Raw genomic sequence first — 14,384 nt, 5'->3', positions numbered from 1 at the left:
TTGACCCTTCTAAGGCCCTGAATCTGGTAGTTGGTCAGTTCTATCTGCTGGGGCGTCACGTGGGGCCCCCAAGAAGCTGCAGCTTCAGGGTGCAGATCTTCTAGCAGCAGCAGCCTCTCCAAGCCTCCAAGGAAGAAGAGGCTGATGGGGAGGCCGCCCCTCAGGTCTGGACCAGAGAGCCTCTCACCCAGACACATGTGGAGCAGAAACAGCCACCACCTTAGGCCGGCCTCAGACTGCCTCAGCTGCCCAGGGAAGTAGAAATGAAAGGTACGTACCGGCAGTCCGGGCCTTCCAGTAGGACCCTGAAAGAAACAGGGAAGAGCAAAGGTGGCTTGGAACAGGGCACTGAATACGCAGTGCTTCTGCACTGCCTCACCCACCGGTCACTGGGCCCCACGGGCTTCTGTGAGTTTGTGAACAGAGTGATTTCTGAAGGCCAAGGTCACTAAGCTTCCTTCAGCTCTAGCGTGCATTTCTTCATGCCTTCTCAGTGGGGCCCCGTCCACAGCAGGGCCAGGGCAGGTGCGGAGAACAGAGAGGTGAGAGTCCTCTCCTACGTCTGCCCCGCGTAGGACTTAAGGGATCATGAGGGCTGTGGATCTCACCACTGTGTCCCTTCTCTCTGAGCCTTTCGGCCTCTCTCAGCCCACTGCAATGTCCACTGTGCAAGTGCTGGCCCTGGGCAGGGAAAGGGCCTGAGAGGCCAGGGCACAGGGCTGTGTCCTTCCTGTCCTCCCACTCAGGAGGGGCCAGATGCGAGGGTGGCACCCATTGGCCATTGTCGGATGAAGATGGTTTCTGTGGGACGCTCCTGCTGGGCCTGCTGCTATACCCGAGATGATGGAGGCAGTCAATGGTGGGCGGGGGGCAGGGGGGGTACCCCAGGGGCCTGCTCCCCCTCTGCTGGGGTGAATTTTCTTTTCTTTGATGCCTCCAACCATGGGGAGACCCTCGCCCAAGGAGGGCCTCTGGCTCAAGAAACCTATTTCCCTGGCCACCGATGGTCTTGCTCAGTGCCCAGTGCCCCTGCCCAATACAAGCCTGGCCATGGAGCATAGGGTCCAGGGTTTTTCAGTGGCTACAAGCTATAAGCACAGAGTCCATGAAAGGACGCCATGTAAATTCCCACTGCACGAAAGGAATAGATTCACCAAAATGCATTATTGGAAGGAGGAATGATCTTCATAGCACTGTACACAGAAGGCAGCTCAGGAGCCAAGGGGATCCCGAGAAAGCCATGGCTTCTTGGCTCTGGCTCCAGCTTCCAGATGGATCAGCTCCAACATGGCCACTTGCATCAGAAACCGCCTCTGGCAAAGAGGGCAGGGGCCACCTCAGGGAAGCTTCGAGCTCATTCAGCACCGCCAGGGAGAGGGCCCGACGTCCAGGAGGGATGGAGCTGTGTGCCTTAGAGGTTAAGAGCTCTGTGCTGGGGTCCGGTCCGCCCACCAGCGCTCAAGTCTGGCTCTGCCACTGCCTAGTTCTGCGACCTTGGGCAAGCTGCTTGGCCTCCTGGGGCCTCGATCCCCTCATGTTGGAAAGAGGAGAACTCATCGCCTCATGCTTGATCACAGGGGCTATCATGCCGTCAGGCACTCAGCAGGGTCTGACATTTGGCAGACAGCTCCACCCATGGCCGTGATTCCGCCTCACCGAGGTCTGGGAAGAACCACCCCATAAGGTTTCTGAGGCTGTCAGTCTTACTCTGAGGAGCTGCTGGTGGGCTCACCCCCCTGACCCCAGGTCCACCTGCAGGGCTCCTCAACAGCGAGCAGCCACTGTGGTTCTTGCTGGATGAGAAGAGGGCTGGTGGGAGGTGGGGTGCCTCCCCTGCCCCTCCAGAGACTCTGGCATCAAGTACAGTTTCTCTCCTTCCAGACATTGGGCTCATCCCATAAACTGAGGGCAGAATCAGGCCTGGGTATCTGTGGGGAAGCGAAAGCCTCCCCTCCTGGCCCTGGCAGCAAACCCAGGCAGTGCCAGGGAAAAGCCGCCCCTCGGTGCCTCCCTGAAGGCCTGATGTCGCAGTGTTTATGTGCTTGGCTGCTCACTCGGAGGTCAGCAGTTCTGCCTCACCAGCTGCTTCAAGTCTGTTTCCAGAAAGATCGGAAGCCCAAGGGGTCGGGGGATGGCAGCAGCACTGGTTCGGGCCCCTCTCTGCCCTCCGTCAGCCCCTCACGCCCTCAGAGTTTGATTACCTTGTCGTGCTCACGAATCAACACAAAACCCTTCTTGGAATGAGGTAGGGTGGAAATACAGGAAAGTGCACACCGGAGTCACACAATAATCCTTTCTTCCTTGGAATTAAACCCTTTGAAGAAGAATCTTTGGGGACCATCTATGAAACCCCTGCTTCTTGGAGTTAAAGGAATTCACACGTTCTATTACAAATAAGCATTCCACTTTAAATGGAAAACAAACAAACAAAAAACAACCCTCAACAGCCCAAACCCAAGCTCCCTGCCATGGAGCCGAGGCTGACTCATAGTGACCCCATGGGTCAGGGTCCAACTGCCCCTGTGGGTTCCTGAGACTGCAACTCTGTACTGGAGGAGAAAGACCTCTTGTTTCTTCTGCAGACCGGCTTGTGGGTTCAAGCTGCTGACCTGTGGTTGCAGCTCAACAAGGGCTCCTAATTTAATACATCAATATATTGCATATAATTGTAATATATATATTTCCCCACAACCTAATGAGGCAGATGCTAAAGGAGAACTACTTGGAACTACTACCATGGAACAGATGAGAAACAGAGGCACAGAGAAGTTCATTGACTTGCTCAAGGTCACACAGGGCCAAGCTTGGGATACTGGCAGCCTGTCTCCAGAGTCCCTGCTTGTAATCACACCTCCATAAAAACACCAGTGCCCAGGGAGTAGTGTTAGCTACGACTTCAGCAAAGATCTTATGGAAGCAGGCCTGGCAGCTGCACATCAAACGTCCCCCTGTCCTCCTGCAAGGAAACGCACAGTCATGCTTCCATTATCATAGGCTTCTATCTTACAGTTCCTGTGATTAAGGGATTCTCTCTTAAATCCAGTGCAGGGATAGCTGCTTAAATGCACACTCAGTGAATGGGGAAGCACTGACGAAGGCATTTCACTGAGAAGCTTCCTGATTGATTAGAGATGTCTGCCATAGATCTGAGGGTGGGTCATGGGTAGCCACCATTTGCTACAACTTAAATGGCTCCTGTTGTCACAAAATTCCATCCTCCATGGTTGAGTGCTCTAGGCACTAGCTCTCTAGGCACCGGTTCCGTGGAAGCCTGGGTCTTCCAGCTACAACGCAGATTTGACCCTCGAGACACACCTAGCGGGCGGCAGACAGGCACCTTGGCCAGCTGTCAGCCTGGATCCTGCCTTTGGGCCTCTGGCCAAGAGCATATTTTTCTTCTGCAGGGAGCAGAGAGAACAGAGCTGAGGAAGCAATTCCTGCCTTGATCAACTTCCCATTTCCTCTTCCTTCTGATTTGGGGTTTCTGCCAAAGGTGAACAAGCATTCGGCGCTCCTGTGTTGGGCCCCCCTGCCATCCTGGGGCCTGGAGGTGCTGAAGAGAGACTCACATCCCATCTCCTCTCCTCTGCTTCTCCACTGTGAACAGTCTGGGGTCACCTTCCAAGTGGAGGAAGGACCCCCACGTCAGCAAGGGCCTCCTGCAGAGACCCAGGGCTACCTGCTCTGGCCGCCCAGCAGCATTTCTGTGGGGAGCGGGATTAGGGCAGGGAGGTGAGGAGTCTTGGCTTAGTCAAAAAAAAAAGACAAGGGGAAAAGAGGCCCAGCTCCAGTCAGGGGTCTGTCAAAGCCCCCCTGGCAGCGCTTATTTTGGAAGATTGATGACAGGCATTGAGATCTGACGTCCCAACCAGGCCACAATAAATCACCCGCCCTCCTTTCAAGCTACGAAATGGTTTTCCTCTTTCTGTGGGGCTTATCAGTCAGGGGCAGAGCAGGAGTCCCTGCACGGGTTCCGTTTACCTTTCAGAGAACAGATGCGATGCTAAATAATGCTCTGAGGAAAAGGGGGGTAGGCCGCCCCCAGGTGGGGAACAGAGGCGACCGACCAATGCTGGAAGGGCCTTCTCCAAGGATGGCAGGGTAGCCTGGCTGGATGACACTCATCTCCTTGAGAAAGATCTGATAGGGAGGCTTTGGCCTTTCAGATTTCCATCCCTCGTCCCTCCCTGACCGCTGTGCCTTTTGTTGGGATATCGGATGCTATCCCTCAAAGCAGACTCGCTCTTGTTCCCTGGATCCATTACTTTGGGGAGATAGCCTCCTCGGCTCTTCTCAAGTCCTTTTGAAACGGCAGGGCTCCCCCATCCCATCCCGGTTCACTGAGAGACGCCAGGGAAGGAGGCTAGACCCAAGGACCAGAATTTATGTGTGGTCTCCCAGTCCAACCAATGGACACTACTTTCTCTTGCATAGAAGCAACCATCGCTGTGGCCACCACCCACCCTAAGTGACCAGGCAGGACCCAGTTGTCCCAGGCAATGGTGCAGACTCAGGGACATGAGCGCCTCACCCTGACCTGCTTTCTGAGGGGTAGAGATGAGGGGTAGAGAACTGGGTAGAGATGATCTTTCTAAAACCCGCTGCTTTGCTGACTCCAGTTGCTTCTTGAGGGCACTAAGAGTCAGCTTACAATGGGGCCGTCCTCACCTTTCCGGCTGAAATTCAGGACCTGCGCCCACGTTGTACAGGGGGAAGTTGACTGGCTAGCCCTGGAGTGGGACACAGGTGGGCGGGAGGTAAAGTGGCAGCCTCCTTTCCTGCAGCAGGAATGCCTGAGTGGCACGAATGGTTCATGAGCGTGACTGCTAACTGAAAGGCTGGAGGTTCAAATCCCCCCAGGGGCACTTGGGAAAAAGGCCTGGCAATTCTCTTTTGAAAGCCTGCCATGGAGAACCCAGCAGTCAGAGTGCTACTCTGACACCAAGGGGCTGCCGGGAGCCAAGATGTGGACGCAGTGACAACTGGTTCTCTCTCATATGACGATGCTGGAGGGGCCCCGCAGAAACTGTCTGCCCCCTCCCACCACCACCCCCTCACCCAGTGAAGGCCAAGGGTTCGTCCCCCCACCCAGGACCCAGTTACCGGCAGGGAGCATAGGCCTTAGAGACACGCGTGACCAGGCTGCAGCTGTGTACTTACAGGAGGTCCTGAAAGAGAGAGAGAAAACACCAGAGTCAGAGTCGGGGTCATGGCTGGAAAGAAGACACAGGCAGCCAGGAGCCCTACAAGCAGAGCCCAACCATTCTTCAGCGGAGGGGCTTCCATCTGGTCTTCAAAGTGCATACGTTCCTGGCCCAGGTTCACCAATAGAATCCCCCTTTATTTCATCTCCGTGTTTGCATAATCGGATGATGTGTGCAGAGGTCTGGGGCCCAGGTTTGGGCCTGCCGGGAGCCTAGGGTCGTGCCCCCTGTACAGCTCCCTGCTGCATTTCCCTCTGTACAAAAGAGGCTCTGTGGGACCGGACAGGGGTCGCTGCAGCACGATGAAAAGGGTCAAAGGTGGGACCCAAGCTAGAGATCTCCATTGTCATCGAGCTGGTATCCCCTCCAGGGCGCCCAGGAAACGTGACTGAAAATGAGCAGGCAGGAGCAGGGGAAGCCACCTCCCGCTCCACACCCGCCTCTCATGCTCCGCACCCCCAACCCTCCTTCCCTTGAGGCTGCTCCCTCTCCCTCCACCTGCAAGGCCAGCTCACTGGCAACAGCCAGGAGCCACACATTCGAGGGAGGGCCGAGCAGAGCGGGCCGGCAAAGAGCAGGCAAGGAGAAGCGTTTCTGCAGGACTCCAGTCAAGCAGGCCCCAGGCCCGCCTACGTCCCAGCTCAGCTGCAGCGGCTGCCCAGCCCCCGGTGACCTGGGACATTAGTCAGCGGCTACTCCGGTTCCTTCTTTTATACTCGGCCAAGAAAGACTCCTTCTGTCGCCCCCTCGGCCGCTCCTGCTCCCCTTTGTCTCTCCTCTCCTCTGCCCTGGTTCCCAGCCAGGATGAAACCACTCTCTCACGCTGGCCTCTGTCACAGCAGCATGCGCAGGGGGCCACGATGTTTTAAATTAAAGAAGTGCAGAAACTGGGCTCTGCGGCCCCGGGCAGCAGACAAGCCTGCACTCAGGGTTTCTCAACTAGGAAGGGGAGTAGGGTGGGGGGGGAGGGGAGCATCTGGGACCTATTAGGCTGAGGGGCAGGGGAATGTCACCCAGAATCTGGAAATATCCCCTGAGCTGCAGGCTGCCAGTGAGGCCGGCCCAGCTGGGAAGTCTATGCCTGCTGGCCAGGGGGATGGGTCCTCCGCGTGGGAAGTAGGCTGGGGACAAGGTTCTGCCCCAGGCAATCTGGATGGGTGACCCCATGGAAGGCAGATGCTTGACAGGGTCCTGGCTCACCATGGCCGGAGCTCAGAGTTGGGTGACGGCCCCACCCACGACACTCTCAGCTGCTGGGGGGTCATCGGGTGTGACCAGGCCGTCAATGTGGGACTCGGCAAGGAGCCAGGGACCCTACCTATCTTGATTCTGTGCTCCCTTCCGGGCCGGCATTCCCCTGCCTGCCACTTCAAGACTTCAGGGACAGACAAAGCCCCTATCTGAAAGTTCATTTTGTGACTTAGGAAGGGGGAGAGGTATGGAGGGGGAGTTGTGAGAAAAAGATGTTGTCTGTAGCAACCATTTCTCCCTGTCGGTGATATCCTCCCGGCATTTTCAGGCTCCTGGGAAATCCCACAGCCACCCCTCCCTGCCCCCCTGGCTTTCCACCAGCAGGCCCAGTGGGAGGCCCTGGATGTCAAAGTAACCGGTGGCCCTCAGTGCTGCCTGTAGGCCGAGGCAGTTGGGAGGCCAAAGGCTTTGCAAAACCTATCAGCACCAGCTACAATCCAAGTGGATGCCATTGGCTGATTTCCCACAGGGTCGCGGGCTGGCTCAGCAGTGTGGCTCCTGACTGGCCCCTCACCCTAGCCAAACACCAGGAGCATCACAAGGTACCCATTGCATAGAAAGGTTGTGGGAGGTTGGTGCTCATCCAGGGTCAATTTGGGAGTGGTGATGGCCACGGGGCCAGGACCAGGTCCCCTGACTCCCCATCCAGGTGTCTGCCTTACAAACCACACTGTCACTCATGTCCTGTGTCGTTGACCCTTCGGAGAGCGTGGGAAATGTCTGGCACAGCCCCTGGGCTCCTTGTGGCAGGGAGGAGGACACATCAGCGGCCCCTCGAGCATCCAGCTTTATCTTCACGGTGGCGAGAATGATGGAGACCGTCCCAGCCACCGTGCCTACTGCAGGATCCGGGACTCCTCTGCTGCCTGAGGTCAGCGGCTGTCCTTGCACCTGGGTTGGTTCCTTTCCCATGGCCACACAGTCAGGGACACAGGTGAGCAGGGAGGGAAAGGGCTCGACGGGGCCTCCACCTCTTTCCATCGTTCTTCTCAAGTTAATTCACTCAACCCACATGTCGTGAACCCCCACTTGGTGACCAGGAGGTTCTGTACCACCGTAAGTAACAGTTGTAGTCCTGCAAAGAAGGGGCATTTCCCTGGTGGGTTAAGCACTGAACTGCTAATTGCAAAGGTTGACCGCCCAGACCAGTCGTTCTCAGCCTTCCTACAGCGGCGACCCTTTCATACAGGTCCTCATGTTGTGGTGACCCCCCAACCATAAAGTTATTTTCATTGCTACTTCATCACTGTCATTTTGCTACTGCTATGAATCGGGCGACCCCTGTGAAAGGGTTGTTCGACCCCCAAAGGGGTTGTGACCCACAGGTTGAGAACTGTTGGTCCAGACCCACCCTTGGCTCCACGGGGAAAGATGAAGCTGTCTGCAGTCTTAGAAGCCCAGTGGCATTCACCTCTGTCTGATAAGGCCACTGTGAGCCGGCATAGACTCGCAGGCAGTGGGTCTGGTTTGGTACTTGTTTATCTGCAGGGCCTGGAATGAGGTTCTGGCAAGGCCGAGCTGAAGAACTCAATCCCTCTCCTTGAGGGGCCTGCACTTTCTTACCTCTGAAAGATGATGGCAGTCCAGAGAGGAGAACAAAGGTTGGAAAAGGGGCTTATGGGGGAACAGTTTTGCCCTAAGGACCCTCATGGTCCCTGGGTCGTGTCCTCCGTGGCTGACCCAGTAGTTGGTGGTCTGAACCCCTCAGCAGCGCTAGGGGAGAAAGTCCCGGTGACCTGTGCCCATAAAATGACAGTCTAGAAAATGCCATGGGCAGTTTGACTATGTCAAGGGTGGCTGCTCAGTCAGAATCCACTCGGCAGCACCTGACAGCCCGGCGTGAGTGACAGGCGCACACTAATAGAGGCTGCCACTATCATGCCCACTACATAGGCAAGGAGCCTGAGGCCAGGTGGGCAAGGAGCCTGCTGAAGGGCCCCCTGCGCTGACTGACGTGGCCAAGCCCAAACCAAGCTTGTCACATCAGTGGCAGCGCCTCTTTAATTATCCTAGCCTTCTGTTCCATGCAGCTGAGGCTGGATTTGAACCTGACCACTCCTCCCCCAAATCCTGTAGCCTCCAGGCTGGAAAGTTGCTGAAGAGTGGAGAGGCAGCCTGAACCTCTGCCCCACACCCTCTAAGATGGGCAGTAGGTCAGCCCTCCCCACAGGCTTGGTCCCTCCCCAGACTCAGGGGACGCAGAGTGACCTCAGTTCAGTGCCATTCGGCCTGTGCTCTGGGGCGCCAGCAGCTGGGACTCGGAGACCCGTTCACACCTGCCGCTGGTGCCCGCTGCCAGCCTTCCTGAAGCTGACCACCTGCCACTCGGCCCTGCCACGTGCCCAGATCCCACACCCACGTGGGGCACACACTCTGCTTCCGGGCTCTCTCAGCCTTGGGTGACTGACAGCCATGTTCTGCTCCTTAAGGTTCTGAAGAGCACTAGCAGGTTGCTACTGGTCTCTACTGGGTAGAGGCTGGGATGCTGCGAAGCATGCTACAACTCGCAAGGCAGCCCCCCACCCCCACCCCTCAGTAAAGACCTGGTCCCGAATGTCAACAGCATCGAGGATGAGAAAGCCTGTGTGGTATCCAAGGGACTTGCCCTGCCCCTGGGCAGTCCTCCCAATGACCTACAGCGCTTGACCCTGTGGTTTACCAACTTGTAAGATCTTGTCCTGTCATTTGGCCTGTCCTACCCACTCCTAGGAGCCATGGTAGCTGGACCGACCAGGTAAGTGCTGGGCTGCTGACTGCAAGGCCAGTGGTTCAAACCCATCAGACTCTCCACAGGAGAAAGATGAGGCATCACCTCCGGAATGATGTACAGTGGTGGTAATATAGGCTCCCAAACTTATTTGACCTACTGGTCCTTTCCGAGAAAAATAAAAATTATCCAGTGTGTCCTGGCAACGACGGTCCTCTCTCCTATCGCCCATGCACCCCAGGATCAAATGCAGGCACCTACTGTTGCAGCCCCTGCTGGGTTGTTGTCATGCCCCATGGGGTGGCATCACCCACGCGGGGAAACACTGCTGTGCAGGGTCTCTTCGAGTTGGAATCAACTTTATGGTAGTGGGTTTGGCTTTGGAGGTGTACCTCCACCTAAGACCTTGTCAGAACAAATACTAATCCCTTTTGTGAGCATTTATTTAGGGTCTGACGCTATGCAAAGAACTTTTGTTGTTTCCACCTAACAACCCTATGGAGTGAATTACTGCTATTAATGTTCTCAGAGGAGCCCTGGTAGCATAGTGGTTATGTGCTGGGCTGTGACCCGCAAGGTCAGCAGTTCAAAACCACCAGCTGCTCCTCAGGAGAAAGACAGGGCTTTCTACTCCTGTAAAGAGTTACAGTCTTGGAAACTCATAGGGGCAGTTCTACCCTGCTCTATAGGGTCACTATGAGTTGGCATTGACTCGGTGGCAGTGAATATTTTTGTTATTCTCATTTTCCAACTGAAAAAGCAGATGTGGGGGGTTAAGGTATGAGCTCAAGGCTGCAGATATCATAAATGCCTGAACTAGACTTGAACCCAGGTCTACCTGATACCAAGGCCCTGGACCAACACAGCTTTGGCTCAGGGTTTCGGAGGACTCCGGCGGGACAGGAAGTCCCCACAGCTCAGAGAGGCCAACCCCGGAGAAATAAAAGTCATGGCCCCTTTACTCAGCAGCCTCTGCTCGGAGGAGCGAAGGCGGGAAACACGAGTAGCTTCAAAAACCACTGAGGGAAATTCATCAGCGACAGGGAAACTCAATGAGCTTCTAGTCCTTTGAGGTTGACATCAAAGAGGTCAACCATGTCCTTCTCTCTTACAGCCCTGCGGCAGAATGCTGGCTTTATAGGCGAAGGGCAGATTTTTGGGCAGACCTCCTGGGGTGGCTCCCTGGGGAGATGTCTGGTGAATCATGTCCGTGGCTGACAAAAGTACTTTATCATATTTTAGCTCCCCTGAGCTTCACCATCACTCAACACCCATTTTATAGGTGAGGAAACTGAGGCTTGAAGAAAGGAGGTAACGGGCCTTTAAAAAAATTCTTTTCAACAGTTTTATTGGCACAATCCACATATCACATAATTGAATAGTTCAATCACATCAAGAAGAGTTGTACAATCAGGTAACATGCCTTTGGTTCATAGCTGGAAGTGATGGAGATGGGATGTCCTGAGCCCTACTTAGCCCAGTGTGCATCCTGGGACAGTCCATCGCTGGCACAGCTTTAGGGTGGGAGGAGTTGTGATATTTTCCAGACAAAAATATAGGATTACTTAGATAGTGATGTGCTGGAGCCAGCTGGGACGGTCTTATGAGAGCCAATTGTGCACATCTCTTCCCACCTCTACCAGTGACTTCTCACTGGCACCTAGAAATTGCCACAGTGGGAAGTGTCACACCACAGAAATTAACAAAAGCTACAAGGCAGCCCACCGCCGTCTCTTTCCTGAGTGCTAGCTGGTGATCATTTCCCAGCACACTGAGGCTCGAATCTGTCTGAAGTCACTGCTGTCCCTCAGCCACAGAGCCCTCTAAAACTTTCCAGCCCAGGTTGATGGAGGACTGCAGGTTCTGTGAGGAATGGATAGCATTTTAAATCACACACACACACACACACACACACACACACACACACACACACACACACATATTTTCTCCTCCTGTGCTCATGGCAGACATTGCTAATCAATCACAGCTATGCTTCCTCAATGAGCCTAGACAAGCTTCAGTATTCTTTCCAACACAGCCACAATCAATCAGCAGGAACTGGCACACTAGATGGAACCTATTAGTCATCTTGGAACTAGAGACATAGGGGGAGGGGGCTAGGGGAGAGGGTGTGGTGAGATGCTGGAGGAGCAAGTGGGAGACCCAAGAGGCCTGAAGGCTGTAGTTCCTTGTTTGTCTTATCAGGCAGGGCAAGTGCTGCCTTGCGGGTAGGAGGGGTCGAATTGCAAATCATGAAACCAAGACACAGGGACACCCACTCAGGGCCTGGCTATGACCTGGCTGTGATGAGGCCTGGGCCAGCAGAGGGAGAGACAGTGAGTGTCCCGAACCCCAGACACAAGCACTAGCGTCATCCCCTTCCAGCTGGAACAAAGAGAGACTGGAAAACGTGGGCAGGAATGGTACAGGAGCCAGCAAGCCTTTCCCATGCGGCTCCTGCCTATCCCCATCCTGAGATGACCTGAATTACTTTCAAGGCCAGGGAAGTGCTGCTGCCACACCTGCAGCCACCAAAACGTTGGTCACAGCATGTACACTCACACACACACACACACACCCAAACCCCTCCTCCTCTGTAGCAGCACCGAAGGGGCCTCGCAGCCCTGCGGGGTCCTGAGTGCAGCTTTCCGGGGTTCCTGGACCACTTTGCTCGTAGTACAGCTGCCCTTCCAAATGGAGGCAGCCCGTTCAAATCTCTGCTCCCCATCTCGTTCGGCCAGTACCTGGAGGTGGGATGGGTGGGTGCGGTGGGGAGACTTGAATGGCCCAGCCCAATGCTTCTGGGCTGCTCGGCACAGAGATGGGGGCAGTGTGCCTGGGGCCTGTCTTGGGGTGGGGGTGGGGACAGGGGCAGACTCTCTCCCCTTGTCCTTCCAACCAGGAGTCCAATTTTATGAAGGGCTGCACCCAGTTTCTACCCAGCCCATTTCCGGGGAAGCTGATCCAGCCTAACTGGGTATGGGTGAGGGAAAGTGTTGGGGGGGGTCAGGCTCCCTCATAAAGAGTGTTCTACAGGGCATGGGGAGTGCCCGCAGTCAGGGGCACCGAGTGCCAACAGGACACTCTCCACCAGCAGTCTCCACATTCCCTGAGGTCAGGGGAAGCAGCCAGGGTAGGAGTCACCCAGGGGTTTGGCCAAAGGCCCCAGTGAAACTACGGGTGCAGTGATTGCCACAGGGACAGGGGGCGCTGCCCAGGTCCAGGCAGAATGGGCAATACCTCAGACAGAAGATGGCCACGGGCCACACTCAGGCGGCTTTTCCAACCCTGATAGCTCCTCCACCTCCCCACCCAACCATACCTCAGAGAAAACAGAAGAGCTGAGGACAGCAAGGGGTTGGCTTGGAGGCACTGTGTGGAAACCGGAAGTGGAGGCGCTGTGTGGAAACGGGAAGTGGAGGCGCTGTGTGGAAACCGGAAGTGGAGGCACTGTGTGTCAAACCGGAAGTGGAGGCACTGTGTGTCAATCAGAAGTGGAGGCACTGTGTGGAAACTGGAAGTGGAGGCACTGTGTGTCAAACCGGAAGTGGAGGCACTGTGTGGAAACCGGAAGTGGAAGCACTGTGTGTTGAACCGGAAGTGGAGGCACTGTGTGTGAAACTGGAAGTGGCCTGGTCCCGTGGAGCTGGGCTTAGCCCTCAGCAGCAGGCCAGAGCACGAACGGCAAGCTCAGTGCAGGCAGGAGGGTACAGAAAATGCCGTCCTTGTACCCTTGAGCCAAGTTCACGTCCTGCTCACTTCCCAGGTTTGCATGATCACAAACACCAGCTATATAGGTGGGCTACAAGGCCCAATCCTGTGTAAGTCAGACCACCCGCAAGCCCAGGAGATGGACCCCCTACAGTCAAGGGTGGGGCCGTCCCTACTGAATGCCCTCATAGCCCCACCCCAGCTTGAGGATCTAGCCAGCTTCTCCCTCCCACAGGACTCAGCTGCTGGGTATCCCACCTGGCACTGTTCATACCTCCCAGGCTGAGGCTGCAAATCCCCAGAAAGCACGACCTGGTCCCCACACTGCTCCCCTCAGTTCAGACCCCAGTCCTTGCTTTCCATCCAGAGGAGGCCTGGTTCTGGAGCAACGTTGTTCTTTCCCCCTTCGAGCTCCCACTTCGAGCTCCTGCTGGGGCTGCTAGATAAGCAGTAGGAATGGGCCGGTGACATCACCACTCAGCCCTCAGTCTTCATGAGGCCCTAGCCTTCACTGCACCCACTAAACACCCCCCACCAACCCAGTCTGCACCCCTGCTCTAGCTATCTGTTTAGCTCCTCACCTGTGGACACAGACCCAGCGACCAGTACCTGGGTGTTAAAGGCTCATGGGTTTACCAACCTCCCTGACCCCCGACTGCTGGCCCTCAGCTTTAAACCCTGAGTCAGGGTTTATTTCCATCCACTGGGGCTTCACATGGATCCCCGCAGGCGGATAAGCCTCTGCAGGACCATCTCTCACACTCCCCCCTCTTTGATGGTCTCGTGGAAGGCCCTGTGTTGGGGAGTCAAGTACCAGCCTATGCTGGCAGGCCCCACCAGGCCAAGGGGGAAGGGAGGATGCACCAGGGGCTGGCCAGGGAAGCAGCTTGCAGGTCTTGTTGCCACCGCTAAGCCTGCATCTCCCCACAATGGGCTTTTCCATTTTAAATAGCTGAAATGCCTTTCGTCAACAACATAAACACAACTGCATACATGAATTTCAGTAGATGGAAAACACAGGAGTCAAACTGACAATATCTGTGGAAAGAGACGATGGTGAAGCTCAGTATTATTAGCCAGAATAAGGCCAGGGGCCAACTGCAGAATAGACCACCCAGTTGTTCATATGCTAGTTGAGTTTGTAGTTGAAGACAAAGAAACAAATGCACAAGAGCCAAAGCACAACCTTGAATATATCCTGCCTGAAATGTAGAGATCATCTCAAAAATAGATTAGGCTTCCTGAACACTAACGACTGAAAACCAGAAGGGCTGTGGAGGGACATCAGGGACAGCAAACATGAAGAAAGGTAAAGCCCACTAAAAGCAGGAAAGAGAAAACACCAGAACGAACATTAAGAGAAACTCAGAAACCTGCTCTGGCATGTAGAGCAGGTAAAGCGACTGAGGAGATGATGAATTAAAAAACAACACATTTTAAAGGGCGATTTGAGAGGGCGGATTATGTTAGCGAAATGTGCAAAGACTTGGCACCAGAAAACGAAAAGGCAG

General features: G+C 55.2%; 1 protein-coding gene across 1 annotated transcript in view; it reads right to left on the bottom strand.

Annotated features, from left to right (window-relative positions):
* The window catches only part of COL13A1 (collagen type XIII alpha 1 chain), a 96,950-nt gene extending 91,785 nt beyond the window's left edge, over positions 1-5,165 (bottom strand). The window contains exons 1-2 of the mRNA XM_045291306.1: positions 5,161-5,165; positions 279-305 (exon numbers count right to left, since the gene is read on the bottom strand). The gene's annotated coding sequence lies outside the window, so the exon portion shown is untranslated. The remainder of the gene's footprint in view (positions 1-278; positions 306-5,160) is intronic.
* Positions 5,166-14,384: the final 9,219 nt, after the last annotated feature.

This window comes from Echinops telfairi, unplaced genomic scaffold, assembly GCF_000313985.2.
Source record: "Echinops telfairi isolate 266 unplaced genomic scaffold, ASM31398v2 ScPeMD7_70;HRSCAF=299, whole genome shotgun sequence".
Classification (NCBI taxonomy): domain Eukaryota; kingdom Metazoa; phylum Chordata; class Mammalia; order Afrosoricida; family Tenrecidae; genus Echinops; species Echinops telfairi.
Note: the sequence above shows the minus strand (reverse complement) of the source record. Positions and strands in the feature narration are given on the sequence as shown.